The sequence below is a fragment of the Oxyura jamaicensis genome, chromosome 4, assembly GCF_011077185.1.
Source record: "Oxyura jamaicensis isolate SHBP4307 breed ruddy duck chromosome 4, BPBGC_Ojam_1.0, whole genome shotgun sequence".
In the NCBI taxonomy this organism is placed as follows: domain Eukaryota; kingdom Metazoa; phylum Chordata; class Aves; order Anseriformes; family Anatidae; genus Oxyura; species Oxyura jamaicensis.
In genome coordinates, this window is record NC_048896.1 from 57,806,245 (window position 1) to 57,824,270 (window position 18,026).

At 33.2% G+C, this 18,026-nt stretch overlaps 1 long non-coding RNA gene across 1 annotated transcript in view; it reads left to right on the top strand.

Moving 5' to 3' along the window:
- The first annotated feature begins 380 nt into the window (after positions 1 to 380).
- Positions 381 to 18,026, top strand: part of LOC118167188 — a 19,026-nt gene continuing 1,380 nt past the window's right edge. Inside the window, exons 1-2 of the long non-coding RNA XR_004751001.1 lie at positions 381 to 522; positions 17,755 to 17,900. This is a non-coding gene — a long non-coding RNA (uncharacterized LOC118167188). The remainder of the gene's footprint in view (positions 523 to 17,754; positions 17,901 to 18,026) is intronic.

An 18,026-nucleotide genomic window follows, 5' to 3' on the forward strand; every position in this document is an offset into this window, starting at 1 on the left:
CTTTCATTTTAAAAAAAAATTCTTTCATTTTTCCCTCCAAGCTTGAATAGCTAAAATGTTTTGGCCACTAAGAAAAAAAAAAAAAAAAAAAAAAGTGAGGGTGGATTCTAAATAAGAAATATAAATGTCTTACAGGATGATCCTAGAGGACCTAAGGATACTATTCTAAGACAGGGAGGTCTGGGCCTCCTGTCACTCAGTAATGACTATATCCTACTTTGTATTTTGACATTATATGTTATTTTGTTTACCAGAAAGATTCTCATTTTTAGGGGGGATGATTGTGGATTTTAGTGAACATGCTTTTCAGGGTTGCTCAGATTTCTGTTTTTACGACCTATGATTTTAGTATTTATCTATTCTTTTCTGTTTGATTCAGTGTGGTGTTAAGCATGACGTTAATGTGAAAGTATCATACCCATAAAATTCTTTGTGGAGAAATAGAAATTTGTTTTTTCACTGCCCTTAGTTCACCAACAGGATATGAAACATGGAAACACTTCTCTTAAAAACTGAACTGAGGTTTGTAGGCTACCCTTCTATGCAGAAAAATCTTCCATTGTTGCTAAAAGATTCTGATGATCTTGGTTTCTATTGGTTTCTTGTTTTTTTTTTTTTATGATCTCCTTTCTATTCTTCATTATTTTAAGGAGGAAAAAGGTGAGTAAAATAAAAGGTGTTACTTGCAGCATTAGAGCTAACTAACTTAAGCAATCAGCATTTGATCAAATCTGTCTTTGTGAAAACTTTATCAGTAAGTCATTTTTTACAGATTACCATAGTACTGACATTTTTGTGAAACATTTTAAAATAATAACCATATTCATTTGTATTTTCAAGGAATGCTATTTTAAAAAGTATGTGTACTTTTATGTGTAAGCTATAAGAAATGAATACTCTATATTTGCGACCACAGTTGCTTTCTGCTGTTACACTGACCGGATCACAAAGCCATTAGAATTTATGTTATAATAACATTATGTTATATATATATAATAACATGCTATATATATATAATAACATTATGTTATAATAACATTATGTTATAATGTTAACAAGGAAGCCTCAAAATTCAGTACTTTCAAATGCTTAGTTGTTTGTTAATATGATAGTAGTTCATTAATCATATCTAATTAAATAATTTTGTTGTTCATTCAGTACTTTAAGAGAAGGTTTAAGCCAGGATAAAAGATAGTGTTTTTTTTCAAGGCATCAGGAGAAGCAACTCCTGCAAAAGTGATACAAAAGATTCCCTTACTATTATAGTAAAGGAAAAGGCAAAGAAGTCCAATGATGCTTCACTCCAAAATTCTATTTTAGTACAAATTAAAGGGTAACATTTCAAATGGTCAGTTGCTCAAGTAATTTAATTTTAAAACATGTACATTCCCAGTTGCACTAACTTTTTTTGTCTCTATTTTAGATCACTTGCCTCTTAATCCTTTCACTATATGGGTCTGCCTCACATTATGACAAGGAATTTCTCTGGTTGTCTCCAATTTGTAGGTTAGCAATTTCTACTCAATAAACATCTTCACATTGTCAGTTAGAAATTATTAATTCTAATTCTTGTAAGCTTCTATTTATTTTTTTTTTATTATTTTTTTTGTGTGTGATTACTTTGTTGATAAAAGGGGGCATAAGTACACAAAACATGGTTTTATCCCGATCCCAAAATGTTACCTGAAATTATTATTTGCTGTGGATGGAAAGCACCTGAGGTGCATGTGTGTTAACTCCAATATATTTTTTGATCTCAATGAAGTTGTGCCAAAAAATGTTAAGTACTTGTTCTTGCTGTGATGCCATGCGGTATGCATGTTTGTGCTAATGCTAACTTTACAAGGGAGAGAGAATGCCTCTGAGCTTTCCCCATTGTTCGACCTATCACTGTCCTTCAAAAAGTGTTACATACTAAATGGACCTTTCAACACTTTCAGTTGAAGAAAATACCACTTTGGTAAATAATAAAATAAGCTTAAAATTTCTGAAAAAATGTATGGAACTGACCTTTAAATGTTCCAAACACCAGTAGTTCTATGGCATTACAATTTATTTAACCTTTGAGAGTGCTCATTTAAGTCACTCCAGATTTATTTTATTTTTTAAGTATAAGAAAATGAATTACATCACAAAAGGTACTTTTATTCTTATTGGATAACTAATTGTATTGCATTTTATATTTTTTTAAAGTAATTAATTTACAAGACATGAATAAGTCATTTGGTAAGTAAATCTCACAGTTTTTCTTTAATTTTCTTTAAATTACTACTTTTAAGACTATATTAACTATATTTTCTAGACATTTTTCCCCCATCATGGCATTGCCATTTAAGATGCTTTGTCTACTAATGCAGGACTAAGTGACTACTATTAGTGCAGTCCTTGGCTTATCCATTTAATATAAGATTAACCATATATTTCAAATGGAAAAGTACTGCATATCAAAAACTATTATTAAATAACATTTAAGTAATAAGTAGTAACAATCACAAGAGTAGAGGCCTATAAGTCAATATGCTGGCTCATTTTTCTCATAGAAGTGTATTTCTTAATAAAAGAAGTGCATTTCTGTATTTTCTCTTAGAAGTGTATTCAATTTCAAGAAGTGTATCAATTTCAAGAGCAGAGTGTTCAAAAAGTCCTGTTCCATGCATAGCATTGAGCTTTTCTTTTGCTGTATCTGAGATAAGTTCCTTTTGAAAAGTTGAGTCTTGTTTATTTACTAGAAGGTTTATAAACCGATAAATGATTTTGGGAAGCGGGTAAAATGGCACTCCTTTCCTGTCAACATATTATCCTTTCCCTCTGAATGAGGACACGTGGACTTTGTTGGTGAGTAGTGTAGTACTCATCCCTCTGAACATTTAGAAGTTTAATGAGTTATTATTGAAATTATTGTACAAATTTTAAAACGAAACAAAAAAAAAAAGGTGCTGTTTTTCATGAGTGTAGGAACCAATTCAGGAGCCACAGGGTGGTATTATAAGTATTGTGTTTGTGCAAAAGAATCTATTTCAGAACCCACTAGAAGTGGGATTAGAAGCATCTAATCTGTAGCAAGAATGGTTTCTGCATATTTACATTTTTTTTTTTTTGATACAGAGTATACCTTTCATATCATATAAGCCACTGAAAACCACATCAATTTGGGTCAGAGAATAGTAATAGTAAATATTAGATTATGAAAGACAAGAAAGATCTTAAGGTAAATCTTGAGGTACTGTCTTGTCTTTTCACATGGGTTCTGAAAGTCATGACATATACAGAGCTTCTTGACTATCTGATTCTGTCCTTCAGTTTTTTTATCAGTCTGTGTGGCTGGCCTATTGTTTGACAAGATCCATTGAAAACACTGGAGAATTTGAAGCCAGTTGGGTCAACAGCTTCAGCATGTCTATAAATCCATCTTTTTACAAGCAGAAAAATGTATGTCTGCAAAACTATCTCATGTCTTTTTTGTGTAGATAAACAATTGCATAATTTACTTTCAAATGCAGGAAACTCTGAAAACAGCTTGCTACAATTATCTTTAAGTTCAGTTTATACTATACAGTTTCCACAAGTGGAAATTTCCACATAAATTAAATGCTTTTAAAGAAAATACCTATCCATATTTAATAAATGGGGCTCATAACACAATTTCAGATTTTTAACTTAATATGTATGAAATAACTCTGCTGCTTTTGGCTTTTGTCAACCTTACACATTTAAATAATCAGTTATATACAGTTCACCAATAGTGCTTCCCAGGCAGAATGCTACCAAATGAGAAGTACAATACAACTTTAGTTAATAATATGCCTAAGTGCAAATCTTTTGAGTATGTGTATTTCTAACAAAAGAAGATATTCTACGAGGTATTCTTACTCTATCAAGCCTTTTTAACTTCCCTTTTTATTTTTTGTTTCAATTTTTGTCATTTAAAAACAAAATAAAACAGTAACCTCAGAACTCCACATGCAATGCAATTCTGATATGCCAAATAACTTTATAATCATAGCACCACTACTGAATGTTTTCTTTTTTTGTTAACAAAACTTGTGACAACTTGATATCAGAAATTACCTCTTTGTTATTCCTTACTTAATAATGAACTAAATTGCTCATAAACTCCAAGCATAAATTATGTTTTTGGATAGAGCCATTTCACAATTTCATACAAAAATGTTTTACAGCCTATATATTTTCTAAAAAGAATATGGCTGAAGATCAGGAGGGAAGACTGTCTATGCTTTGAATGTTTACCATGTAATGGGAAATAAGGAAGCCTCTGAAAGAAGAAGGATATTATTCTATTATTCTTTCTCTGAAAATAACAAAACATGTGCTTAAGGAAATTTCTAGTTGCTTTTAGTCCTGTACCAGTAGAAATCTCTGAGATTATCTCACATTTCTAGATCTTCTCCTTTCAATAATTTGGTTTGTTTTACACTCAGCTTTCTATAGCAGATGTGACCTTTAAAGGCCTAAGAAAAAAAAAAGTTACTAGACCACTTTTCAGTTCCAGGAAACGTTTTAGCACCCACCAGGGCTGTCGGAATTCGAAACAAGTTGATTTTTCTCTTATCATTTTATAAGGTCATATAAGTGTTTGTCCTTGTTGCATGAATGGCATTTCTAGCTTGAATCTCTTTGTTTCTAATTTCAGCTCTAAGGTTTGCATCTGTAGGCTGTTACATAATAATTCATACCTGGGCTTTTGTGTGGGCAACCACTCACCAGAATTTAAGCACGGTGCATCTGTGTCACTCGTTAAGTCTTTCCTGTGTGGTTCTCTGCCATGTGTCTTCAGGTAAATTGAACTCACGCATCCCAGCTGTGTTTAACTTGCCATGTCTTTGGTGAAGCTCTTTGGTAAGTACAGATCATTATTCTGATTTTGTCTAAACAGACTAGAAAATAGTATCAGGGCTTCTGGCTGTCCTTGTAAAGACACTGATTTGTCTGTCTGCTTGCAGGACTTGCTATTGCTCTGGTCGCTTGGCTGCCTCATGCTTGGAGGGTGAGTTTCTTATTGTGCATCTTCTCTAAGGATGTTAACTTTAAAACTGTCCCTAACATTATTCTTTGGGCTATTTAAGGATTTTTATTACTTCACAAACTATAATTAGAGGAACCTCAGGACTGTGGTTAACCTGCCTTTTCTTAAATAACATGCCAAACTGGTTGTGAGTTGGAGCATGGTCTCAAAGCTGAACTTTCTGGTGGAACGGATGTTAAAAATAAATGCAGGGGGTGAGTCTGAGACAAGTAAAAGACTATTTATCTTCTGCTGCTGTGTTTGCTTACAAGTATTCTCCATAGGGTTTAACTTTGTACTCTTGCCCTCTATATTCTCCTTTTTGCTCAAGTTTGTGTGTCATGTACTGCCCGTTTTGCAGGTGGCTAAGAAAGTTGCACAAGCTCCACACATTGAGGGTCAGCAGAAAGCAAGAGCTACTCCTTTCCAGAAGGTTGTACATGGCTCGAAGTGCACAGTCTTTTTAGTGATGCCTTTTTAAATAAAAATTCAGCATGTAAAGGACAAAATGGAAATAAATATTTAGAATGCTTATATCAGCTGTCACATCTCCCCATCAAACTGTGCAGGAAGATGTGCATTTAAAAAAATATTTCTGAAATTCTGAATTTCTGAAAGAGTAAAATTTCTCTCTGCTTGTACTGGCAACATAAAACTTAACTTTTGAATAAGCTCTCAAGACTTCAGTTTTGTCCAATGTCATAGCTGTATCAAAATTTTCAGAGGAGCTATGTCTGTTTGACTAGCACATCTCAGGTGTTTAAAAAGAGAAGTTTGTTCTACTGAAGTAGCTCTAAAGAGATAAAACTGTTAGAATTTCCAAAGAGCAAATTGTTAAATATTTTGGGGAGCAAATAACTTATTACTGCAAATGAGTCAGTTAATAATAGCAATAACAGATGTTCACTAACACAATTAAAATTAGGTGGCTAATACACAGAGATATTTCAGTTTGGCATCTTATTAAAAGAAAAATAGCAACAATCACCAATTATACTAGACTGATGTCTTCCCTTCTTTCCTATACCAAGTGTAATTAGGATCTCTGAGATCTAGTGACCAGTATAAATTTGTCTTTGGCATTCCTTTGTGCAAACAAATGAAGACACCTTTATGTAAAATACTCTCTCTTTCTTGTCTGCTAGAGAAGTATTCTAGACCACAGCTTCCCATCAGGTATAAATCAACCCTCACAATACTTTGTGTCTTCTGAATATCCTGAAGAAATATAAATTCATCAAGAATAATACCATTAGTGAATGCCTGGAGCCATCTTATTCTCTTATGCCAATGAATAAACTGCAAGTATACAATCAGAGATTTTAATTAATCAGTATTTGCATGGAGAAAGAAAGCGAAAAGGCTCCTCCTGATGTAATGTTGTTCATAAGGTTTGAAAAATATTCCAGGATTTTATTACCCAGATCTGTTTTTTGTTTGTTTGTTTGTTTGTTTGTTTTGGTTTGTTTTTTTGTTTTTTGTATCCCACAGCTTCTGACAATTATTTGGTTCCTAATTTGGGGTGTTTGATATTCATCAGGAGAGAAAGAGAGCTCCTGCTAAAGACAGCATTTATTTTTTTTTCTCTTAAAATATAAACATACATGATAGGATTTGGTTTGCTTTTAGTACTGTATGAGAAATACCTGTGTAATTCTGGCTAAAATTATTTTAAGAAAGTGTTGAATGATATGTGACAATTCATATGCTTGCACTTGTTTGCTTTTTGTGTTTCATCATCAAGGGCTATACTATGTTTTAAAGGTAATTTTACCTGAAATTTTGACTTCCATCAGCTTAAATGCATGTTTGTACTCAGAAACATCAGTGTGTTTGTAAGCTTTTGCTCATTGAATAAAAACTTAAGTACATATTATTTTCAAGGTAAAAAGCTGCTAAAACTTTGTGTTCAAGTTGGCATTGGAACATGATCTAATACATTCATTACTATTTTAATTAGCCTACATATATATCCAGAGAATAATAAATTGACTTATGTTTAGGAGCATAAGAACTAGTTAAAACAACAACAACAAAAAACTTAGTATACCTGTTTTTAATCACTGCAACTAAGAAAACAACAAAGCACAACTACAAGGAATGGAAAGAGGGAAAAATAAAACAGAGGCCAAGATCCATAAGCCAACTAAATGGTGGGATAAAAGGTTACATAAAGTTCCTGATTTCTTTTCCTAATTTTACATGACTGGTTTAAGATTATTATTATTTTTTTTCTTGCTTCCTTCCACTGCAGTCTTAACCCCCTTCTGAATCAGCTCAGTATTGTCCATCTTAACACTTTTCTCTGTATGTATTTGTTCTAATTTTTTGCATAGCATGGTTTTAAGCAGTTATTTTGGCCACAGACAGAATAGACTCGGAGTAATAATATTATGCCATTAATTTTTATTGATCAAATTACTGCTATTGTTCTTTCTTTTGCATCTTTACTAAGTAGAAGTCTTTCTGTAAATATTATTTACAAAAAAACATAACATGCTTAAAGGTAACAGAAGTGTGAGAAGTCTGTCAAAAAGTAGTGTCCTAAGCCTGTAGGAACTGTATAGGTTCTGTTATAGGGGACCTGAGGAGATCATTGTTTCCTATTCTGGAAGAAAACCTAGAGACTTATTGGACTTAACATTTTCAGTTGTGACCAGGAGGTGTAACCTGAGAAGGGATAAAACTATGACTAAAAGAGTTGAATATTGATCCCAGCTGTGTCTTCAGCAAAGTTTATAAGTGATATGATGCAATCAGATTTTAGAAATGATTATGAACTGACTCAGTTGAAATTAATGCTTTAAAATGCGCAACGGAGAGGAACGAGAGTACCAACATATAGTACTCCCTAAATCCTGACTATTGTACAATGTTTTTCTTTTTAAATAAAAGAAAATCAGCTCTGTTTTCCTGAATAAATTTTTGCTTGCTCTAAAAATCAAGGAAGTATTTCTACTTTTCATTTTCTCCCCAGCTTTTTGCAATAGTGGATGTAAATTCACCTAGTTCAGAATGTTTAAATTTATCAGTGATGCCTATTGTAAGAGGGACTCCTTATATTCCCCAGGCTAATAAATTGGGATCTGGAGCTATTCAGAGTTAACTGTTCCTAGTGAGATTAATCACATTAGTCTCAGTTTCTATTATTCTTCCTCAAAATCAGGTCACATAATTTAGTGCCACTTTTTACTCTTTCTCTCAATAATATCTATGTGTTTGGTGTGTCTGTGTCTTTTCATTATTTTCTTTATGTATTTATTTTTTCCCCATATATCAATTTTGCTATAAGTACTTAAAGTAAAAACCCAAGGGGAAATACTAGAAATACGAGACCTAGATATTTAGTATAGGAAAAAGATTTTACAACCATCTCCTATTATATAGTCTCGTTTCTTTACTTCTATTCCTTACATATCCTGCACAGATAATATGAGTGATATTTAGAATGTTTTTTAGAGCTTCTCAGAGTAATCATTTAACTACATATAAACTGCACCTGAATAATCACTATTCTCAGTAGTTTCTATTCTGTTTTTGTGTCTTTTTAAATGTATGTTCAATTCAAAGCAGATTTTTTGTGTGCTATATGAATTGATATGCAAATGAATTGATATACAAATTGATGTACAAAAGAATTTCTGTTCTACGGTACTTACAGTTATTCATAGTTTAAAACTCAAAATTGGGTTGGGAAAGAGGATAGTCTCTTAAAACAGATAAATATAATGCTTTTAAAAAAATTAAAATGTGACCTTAAATATCTCTTCCTTCTTTAAAATAAAATACAAGAGTAGTTTGTTAGATATTTACTGAACCAAAGTTTAAATATTTTCACAGGCACCTACTTGGAAAGTTTTTTAGATGCATGTGGCAGTGGCAGGATTGAAATGAGATATACTCTAAGTCCTTTATTATTAATACTGTTGCTTCTGAGATTAATATACTTTTACATACATGTCGCTGAAGTTCTTCCCCAGATCAGTGGAACAATCAGTAATCAAGCTTCAAGGGGGAATGGGATTTTACTGGATATTGGTTCCCATTAAGTGATATCTAAATACAGTATTTTTCTTTAATTCTAACATATAGATAGAGTAAGAACATGATATTCAGTCCTTTGGCTTCACTGTGAAAACCTGTGATATGCCAGGTTCTTGGTGGTTAAGTAATTTGGAGAAGGAAATTCAAAGACCTCACAAGATCAATGATAACAGTCAAAGCAGGTGAAACCTGCATTTGTAGCTCAGCTAAGCTCCTCTTTTTTTTTTTTTTTTTCTTTTTTTTAATAAAATTGATGTTATTGTTTTTTTTTGTTTTGTTTTGTTTTTTTTGTTTGTTTTTGTTTTTTCAAATGTAACTTCCTTTGTCAATGAAAGCTTCCACTACCTTTTCAAAGGGATGGGGTCTTATAAAATTTCAGTCTTTTTCCCAGTTACTTATGACTATTCCATAACATGTTAATTTGCGTATGATAACATTAGAAAAATAGTGTGGTGACTTGTTGCCCTTAATGTTATTGAAAACTTCATTTATACTTTTCAGGCAAAATTATGCCTTGAAACCTTTTAAATAAATTGGTTAAAAATTGCATTGCATTGATTACCCAACCTTACCCGAGACGTGATTATATAAAATAGGGTAATCCATTCCCTAGCTCTAACTTGGTTAATAAAGTATCTAATAGGAGTTGCCATGGTAATCAAAGTTAGAAAAGTACTTCTGACAGGAAAGCAGAAAGCAAAGGTCTCCTTATCTTGTGATTTTCCAAAACAGTCTGATGCTTAAAAGCTTTTCATTTCATAGAATCATAGGATGGCTTGTGTTGGAAGGAACCTTAAAATTGTCTGATTCCAATCCCCCTGCCATGGGAAGAGATACCACCCACTAAGTCAGGTCATTCAGGGTCCCATCCAACCTGGCCTTGAACACCTTCAGGGATGGGACATCTACAGATTCTCTGGTCGCCCTGCTCCAGTGCCTCACCACCCTATCAGTAAAGAATTTCCTCCTAAAATCTAATCTAAATCACCCCTCTTTTAGTTTAAAACAATTTCTCCTATAACTGTGCCTCTGTAAAAAAAAAAAAAAAAATCAATCATTCTCCATCTTTTTTATAAGCCTCATTTAATATGTTCAGTCCAGTAATACTTCTAAATTTCATGGAAATTACTCCTCCCCCTATTTAAAGCTCTTTCTGTTTTACAGTTCTCTTGAGTTGCAATATTTTGCTTGGCATAGAAAAAATAATAATAATAAAAAGGTGTAGGACTAAATTAATAGATTTTGAACACAACTAAAGGTAAGGTACCACAGTTCTTACTCCCTTGATTGGAATCAGGAATTTAGGCTTCTTGGCTTTTTATTTAGTAAGAAAATAAATGGTCTATAGAAACAACTATCTAAGTTATACTTTAGGTACATTTTTTTCTTTATTTTAAAAGTTTAGATTGTAAATATTAAGGACAGCAATATCTGTGTCTCACTCAAGGTTGTGGGGAAATAACTCATTGGAAATCCCCAGTGACAATATCTCTCCTGCAGATATTGTGTTCCCTATTTTTATTAAATCTAACCTACAGTTAATATGATAATACATAATAATATTGCAAAAATATAGATCTAACTGAACTATATTCCAGCAAAAGAAAGCTCAGATTTGCAGTGGAAAAGTAAATGTGTGCCAAGAAATTCAGTGCTTTTGTTTAGAAGAGAAAAACGTAATTTAAGAACCACCTTTAAGAAAATCATTATTATAAGACTGGTGACTTGAAAGCATGCATGTAATTCTGTTTGGATAGATATTGTTTAGTGAGTTCATTAAATGTGAGGAAAAAGATTATGATTTTAAATTAGAGAGAAGCTGTGATGCTTTGTGGACGAATGAGCTGTGGCAGAGCCCACACTATAGAGCTGTTATGAATCTAAGACAAATAATTTCTAAAGAAAAGGAAAAATATCTGAAAGAGTCACATGGAAAAAGAATACATCAGACAGATGTAGATACGTTGCTACCATCTCAAACTATTTTGGAACTCAGGAATCATAGAAATATATAACAGTAGAGGCATGTTATCCACTATTTCTAAAGGTAAAGAATGACTTTTCAATATTCCAAACAAGTATTCCAATTATTTACAATAGCTGTTAAATGACCAATGTTGTTACACTGTGCAATGCATAACATAATATTTGTAATTCCTTAGTGCAAATGTTTCTGTGGAATGTAACAGACAATTACCAATAACCAATTTTGTATTGATAAAAGAGTATCAGCATGTGAATGAATGATCAATGTTAATTTTTTTTTTTTAATCTTTCCCTCTTAAAAATAAAAAATAATCCATTCCTTGCTCTGCTTCAGAAATAATTTAGATATCCAATCTCACAGCACACACAGCAATAATAAAGAGTGAATAGGAATGGGAGCAATTCATCAAGAACTTACTGGCTGGAATTTGTTTGCCTACATGATTTAAGCAAATATTAATAAAATTCAAAATCTGTTCACATCTGGTCTTGGGCAGAAAGTTGGACCAAATTCATCAGGCTGTGTTTGTAAGTAATAATTTGTCCAACTCTAATTAAAATCCACTAGTGATCACAGTGTTATATTGGAACTAAATAGGAAATAATCTAAAACATAATTTATGAGTGTTTCTTCTCCCATTATGCTATACAGATGAGCTGAAGCATATTTTAAATCAGAAAATTAACACTTTGATTTTTAGGATTTTTTTTAATCAAGAAGTAATAGATGCTTTCTTTACAATTAACATAAGAGAGAAGGACTCGATATTCTACTCCAGATTCTACTAAAATAGCAAGAACTACACTGAAACACTGTAGAGGTGTTTATATGCAACTTAAATTTTGATATGGCAAGGATGTGCTTGATTATTTATTGCATAGAGGACAGGGTAAGTCAGACATGTTGTTGAGACCCTCCCATTGAGTCACCTGGTTCAGAGTGGGCCCCATTGATTTCTAAACTCACTGAACCAAAGAGGCAATGGGCCTAGGTACAGATGAATTCACTCCTAGTCCTAGACTGGTCAGCAGTCTAAGGACTATATGTCTAAGGATTATATGTGCTTAATCTAAGATAAAATCTTAGTGAAGCTTACAAGATTTAGCAAACTATTAATCATTTACTGAGGATCTGTTGTGACAAGGGGAGATCCTGTCATGCAGCCATCTGCTGTGCAGAAGAGCTCACAGGGCTCTTGGCCTGCTCACTATTTATGGGGTAAGATGGACTAATGGACATATTGGTGGGTTTTCTTGGCACATGCTCCACTGGCCCTCAGCTGCTGAGCAAGATATCTGTCTGCTGGTTTGAGCACCCAGTTTGAGACAATATTGTGATTGCTATTTGCATGAGCAAGGCCTTGGCTGTAGCCAGTATACTAGTCACTATCTACCTGAGCAAGGCCTTGGGTGCAATGGCCATTGTTTGAGCAAGGCAACATTCAGACTGAAGGCGAGGAGAGTAGAGGGGTGGGAACACACCATCACATCGTCATATTAGTAATTAATAAAATGAATGGAAAAATTATATTCAAAAAGTCTTACACTATAAGTTTATTTGTGTGCAGCTGAGTAACTGTCCAGAGTAGAATTCTTGGATGGAGATTGGGTGAAAGGTTTTGTGTTGTAAGCTGGATTTGCTTCCCATCAGTTGGAAGGGGAAAAAAGTTTTTGTTTTTATTTTTATTTTCTGTAATATTTTAATTTGTTTTTGGCCAAATCCTCAAGTTCCTAGACAGTCTTTGCTTCTACAAAACTCCTATTGTCAGGAATATTTCTATTTCTTAAAGAATAAGTCAAAGAATTTTGCCCTGCTATTTAATTAGTAAATGTGTCACTTGCTGTAAGGATATCCCAGAAGTAACATTATATAGCTCCATGATTAGACTCATTCATAGCAGGTAAACCACATACTGTGGCAATGACAGCATGGGATTAAAAAATTGTAACTATGACTTATGGTACCTAAGCATTAGCTTTATAAAGCTTTCAAATTATTTTGGTTTGAAATGTCAAAAAAAAAAAAAAAAAGGAAAGGTCTGCTATGCGCGTAAATACAATCAACATATAGGTGTAGGACAATCATTGTGAACAATGTTGACAAGAACCTGAGCAGGTAGAAGAGCAATGCAGACAGAAGTAACAGTACTGGTGTGTAACCAAAATTTGTTAAACTGGTGAGGTTAGGAATGTGGATGAGGGAGGCATGAGCAGAGTGACAAGCATGGTCTTTGAGCAGAAGGAAACTGGTTGAAATGTAACGCCACCAGTTTTCATAATAAAGTTCTCCAGCATCCCTGCCTGCTTTAAATATATTATTTTAGGCATGATAATTTTTAGATATACTTCCAGATGCTGAAATGCTGCTGTAACGTTCTTAGTATCTTCTTTTCTTACTAAGGCAATAAGGTTGAAAGATATTGAGCAATTTCTATCCCCTCCCAGGATTAAGACAATTAAAAACACTGTTTAAGGTACATTTTGCTTCTTTACCCTAGCACAAAGTTTTTCTTAAAGTAGAAGTTGACTGTGTCAGCAGTCCTGTGACAGTATAAGGGAGCACAACCAGTCAAAAGGAATGCAATCCAGTCCATATAATTGCAGACTAAGCAAGAAATATCTAGGAAGTGCTCTGGCAGTTCCCAACTGCTGTAGCAGGCTTAACTAGGCTTGACCAGAACTCCTTCAGAAGGGCAGAATAACAGGGAAACTGTTAAAGATTTCTTGGTACATATGGATGTGTTTTATTTTCCCTGAAAATTGATCTGCTGTAGCTGAAAATCTGGCTTCAAGCTTACTAGCCTGTTAAACTGACAATTCTGAGTTTGTGTTGGTCACTCCTGCACCATTATGAACCTCCTGAGTTTCCTAGCTTTATCTGTGAAGAATAAAGTACCTAACAAAAGTTAGGCACCAGAAATTAGATGGCTGTTTTAAGGGTTTTTGAAGAGGTAAAAGGAATGGGAGACATCCAGAAGGCAAAGACCTGAAGGACAATTGGTCTGATTTCAAGAGTTAGTGATTTGCAACAGCTTTATATCAATTACAAAGTCATTTCCAGAGCTTAGATTTCAGCCAGGATAAATAAGATAACACCTTGTTCATTGAGGCACTTTAACTGAAGTCTAAGGAAGATTTCTTGACTTGGTATGACAGTGCATTTAGAGGTATAATTGTTTGTAATACAGGGTAGTATAACTTGGTAATATTAACAAGTGAAGAAGCAGGAGTAATACTGATAAAAAAAAATAGTAAGCAAGGGAAGATTTCCAACATTTTTTTTTCAGATATGTTCAACCTTCCCCCCCCAAAAAAATATTTCTAACTACTATCTAGTATTTCAAGTCAGAACAATAATACTTATCAAATACAGTACAGATTGCTTTAGTTCTGCTTCCTCTCATTACATCTGTTACAGACTTAATAATCCAGTCACATCCAAATATCTCAGTTTTACAATCTGTCCAAAATATAAAACTTTGTTGCACCTGTTCTTCCATCTATGCATTATAAATTCTCTCTCTTACTCTATCATTTATTTTATTTTGGAAGCTTACTCGTGGCCCAAAAGTTGTTTCTACAAAGTTATAGCAATGAAAGTAATATTGGATAAAGGCTGTACTACAACTGTAAACATTTTAAACGAATATTTCATCTAAAATCAAATGTACGGTTCTTATTGAATTTGGTTGCTACACAGATTGCAAGACTCATGTTCTTTCTCAGCATAACATCAATAACCTATTTTCTCTTGCAGCTGCTCACAAGTTTGGTTTGTTGTGAATATTAACCCATAGAAAAACTACTTCACTGTTGGTTCTTACTGATGAAAAGTCTCAAGGCATCTTGATTTCTTGCAGTTATTTGGCATTTTTTGATTAAAGATGTTTATATTACTATCAAGTGCTTTAACAATTTATAATAACTATAAATCAAACAATTTTGCAAATATTTTATACTAATTTTCATAATCAGCTCTCTATTTTCTGTCATATGATTCTGCTTCATTTTGCTTTTGCAGTTTTTATATTAAAAAAAAGTTTGACATCAGAAATATTTTTCCCAGCTTGAGGTTTTTACTAGATTCATAAATGTATGTGTAATCTTCTATAAGTGTATCTACATATATATATATACACACAAATATGTATATATACGTATTCCATTCAGTATTTACTTGAAAGATAAATATTTTGTAGTCTTCTGTGAAAATAGCAGAAATAGGAAATCCCCAAATAGTGAAAGTTCAGTAGTGGCTGTAAGAGTATGAGAGGCCTGAAACTTCATACATGGCTTGCAAAGGTTTAATACAAGGGAAATAATCCAGCAATCCAAGTTACTTATTGTTTCTAAGCTGATTTTTTTGTTTGTTTGTTTGTTTTGATTTGGAATTCTACCAAGGACTAAGAAATTCTTGTAATGAAAATTTTCTGACAAAACTTGTATGAGTGAAAAAAGTTCTGAGAAGCCTTTATTCCAGCTAAATATCATTGTTGAAAAAAGTCCTAACTGACTTAAAATAGTGCAAGTAGTACAAGGCTATGACCAGGCTAGAGTTACACATTCATACGTAGTTTTGTTCTATAAAAGGTCACTAGTAGACACGACTAAAGTATTCATTGAAGTCGATGAAGCTCTTTATAGTGCAGGGATCATTAGGGTAAAGTGCTGAGAAACACATCAGACTTTGTTCAGTTCTGCTATGTTATATATACTGTTGCCTAAACATTCCTTATGGGTAGGAAATTTAAGCTAAAAACCTTATTATTGCTCACAGTGATTAATTGTGGAAGATACTGACAATGGCGGCACACTTTCTGTACTGTTTGCTTTAACCATGTCCTTGCTGATTACTTTGAAAGTTTTTTTTTTCTTCTAGAAGTACTATAACCTCAAGTTCAAAAGCTTGAAATAGTATTTTCCTAGACAAAAATATTTCCATCAAGAACTTTTTTTAAAATAAGAATACTCTTTATGAGAATTCTAATTCCATAATAATTCCAAATGCTAACAGTTCTAATTTGCATCTTTATCTTTTTTGTGAACAAGTGTATAAACCTTTTTTTTTTTTTTTTTCCAAGTGCAACATTCAAAGCAGCACTTACGATGTAGTACACTTATGTTGGCTGAAACAGGAGAAAATCTTAAACTCTAGCACGGTCCTTAGATTATTATAGAGTTCCATATCACTAGAAATAGTTCTTTATCCCAACTCAGAAAACACACACGAAAAAAAAAAAAAGACTTCACTTTTAACTTTGGCATGGCCAAAATGATAATCACAGGCAGCAAAGAGCAAGAAACATCCTGCTACCTAACAGGTTTCCTGTTATATTAGGTTTTGTATCCTGTCATCATTTCATGAGAAATACAGGTAGATACAGGTATCAGGTAGGACTGGCTACAGAGTGAAATTATGTTTTGATTGCTGTGTTTCAAGGAAGTCACTTTGTCTATGGATTTGTCATAAAACAAATTTTCTAACAAAGCATTTAGAAACTGGATCTACAGAAATATAAACACATTTGCATTTGTGAACATCTGAGAGAAGTCTAGACTTCCACTTCATGGAAGCATTGGTGAGCTGTCATCTGCTTTGCCTCAGCTTGTTGCTGAGAAACTCCTCAACGAGTAGTTATTGCAATGAGCAAAATTGTTTTTAGAGTCTTTTCAAACAGTAGGATTATTTTGCTTATAACTAGTACACCACTTTAACTGTGCATTCTTTGTTATCACAACTAATACAAATTATTTCTCTGACTTTAAAAAACACACTTTCCCACAAACTACAAATGCAGTTGTATAAATCAGAACAGATGGTGTTTTAGAGTGAAGATGTACTAAACTTCTATGAAGGTATAGTTACTGGGATACTGTGTTGTGACAGATGTTAGTAAGAGCTTATGAGTTTGTTTTGTTTTGTCTTAATTTTCTTTATTGTAGCTTTGTAGAGTACCTTGTACAGTTTGAAACAATATAATCCTATTTTCTTTCAGAAAATTCCAGTTTGGGTGTTACATTTTCTTCATAGAGATTCTTGAATGTTCCTGAGTTTTCAACCACTCGAATATTTAAATTATCTTTTCAAAAAAGAATTTGACTACAGAAGTAAAATCTAATAACATATACCTCTGTTTTTATTCCTGCAGAAAAGAAAGGATATGTCTAAAGGAAATAGTTGAAAGAGTTCCAAAAATGAGAAAAGCATACACTTCTGTACCATGCTCAACAGACTTGAAGTCTGATAGAGCATGTGGGAAAGTGAATCCTTAACTTGACAGATGAAGAATGGCCTTGACAGGGCCATACTTAGAATGGCCCTGTTAATTAGGGAAATTTAAATCCAGGTGATGTTAGGCAGAGTGCTCCACCTGACCTCAACTTTCAGATAACAGAGAGAAGCTTTTAAGGGTTTTCCACAGCTGGGTTGAACTGAACTCATAAATGCACAAGAAAATTATGAATTTCTTGCACGATATTTTTTGCATGAATCTAACTATGCCTAGTCAACAGCCTGCTTTGTTTTTTTTTTTTTTGCCTCAAAGTAGACTAAGTAGGAACTTTATACAGAAAAGTTTCAAAATCACGGGTGAGCTAGATGCAAGAATCAATTATATTGGGAACTTTTGGATACTGATTTTATTTATTTAATTACTATTTATTTTTCTGAATGCAGTTTTGTGTTTTCCCCTCTGTTCTAGGACCACCGGATGCCCAAATGACATTGCCAACCAAGATTCTCTTGAGAGAATTTCTCATACAGGAATGATCTCCCAAGGAAGCCGACTAAGTCTCAACCACCTTGTTCTCTGCAGTTTTCAGTTCAGTTAAGCTCTGGGAATTGCAGGTACCAGCTTAAAAGACACCCCCTTTAAAGACTAACATATGAAGTAGGAAAGGATTTTCTTACTCTGAGATCTGCTCTGAGAAATTGAGGATGTGTTCCTAAGGAAAGCAAAGGAAAGGAACTGTC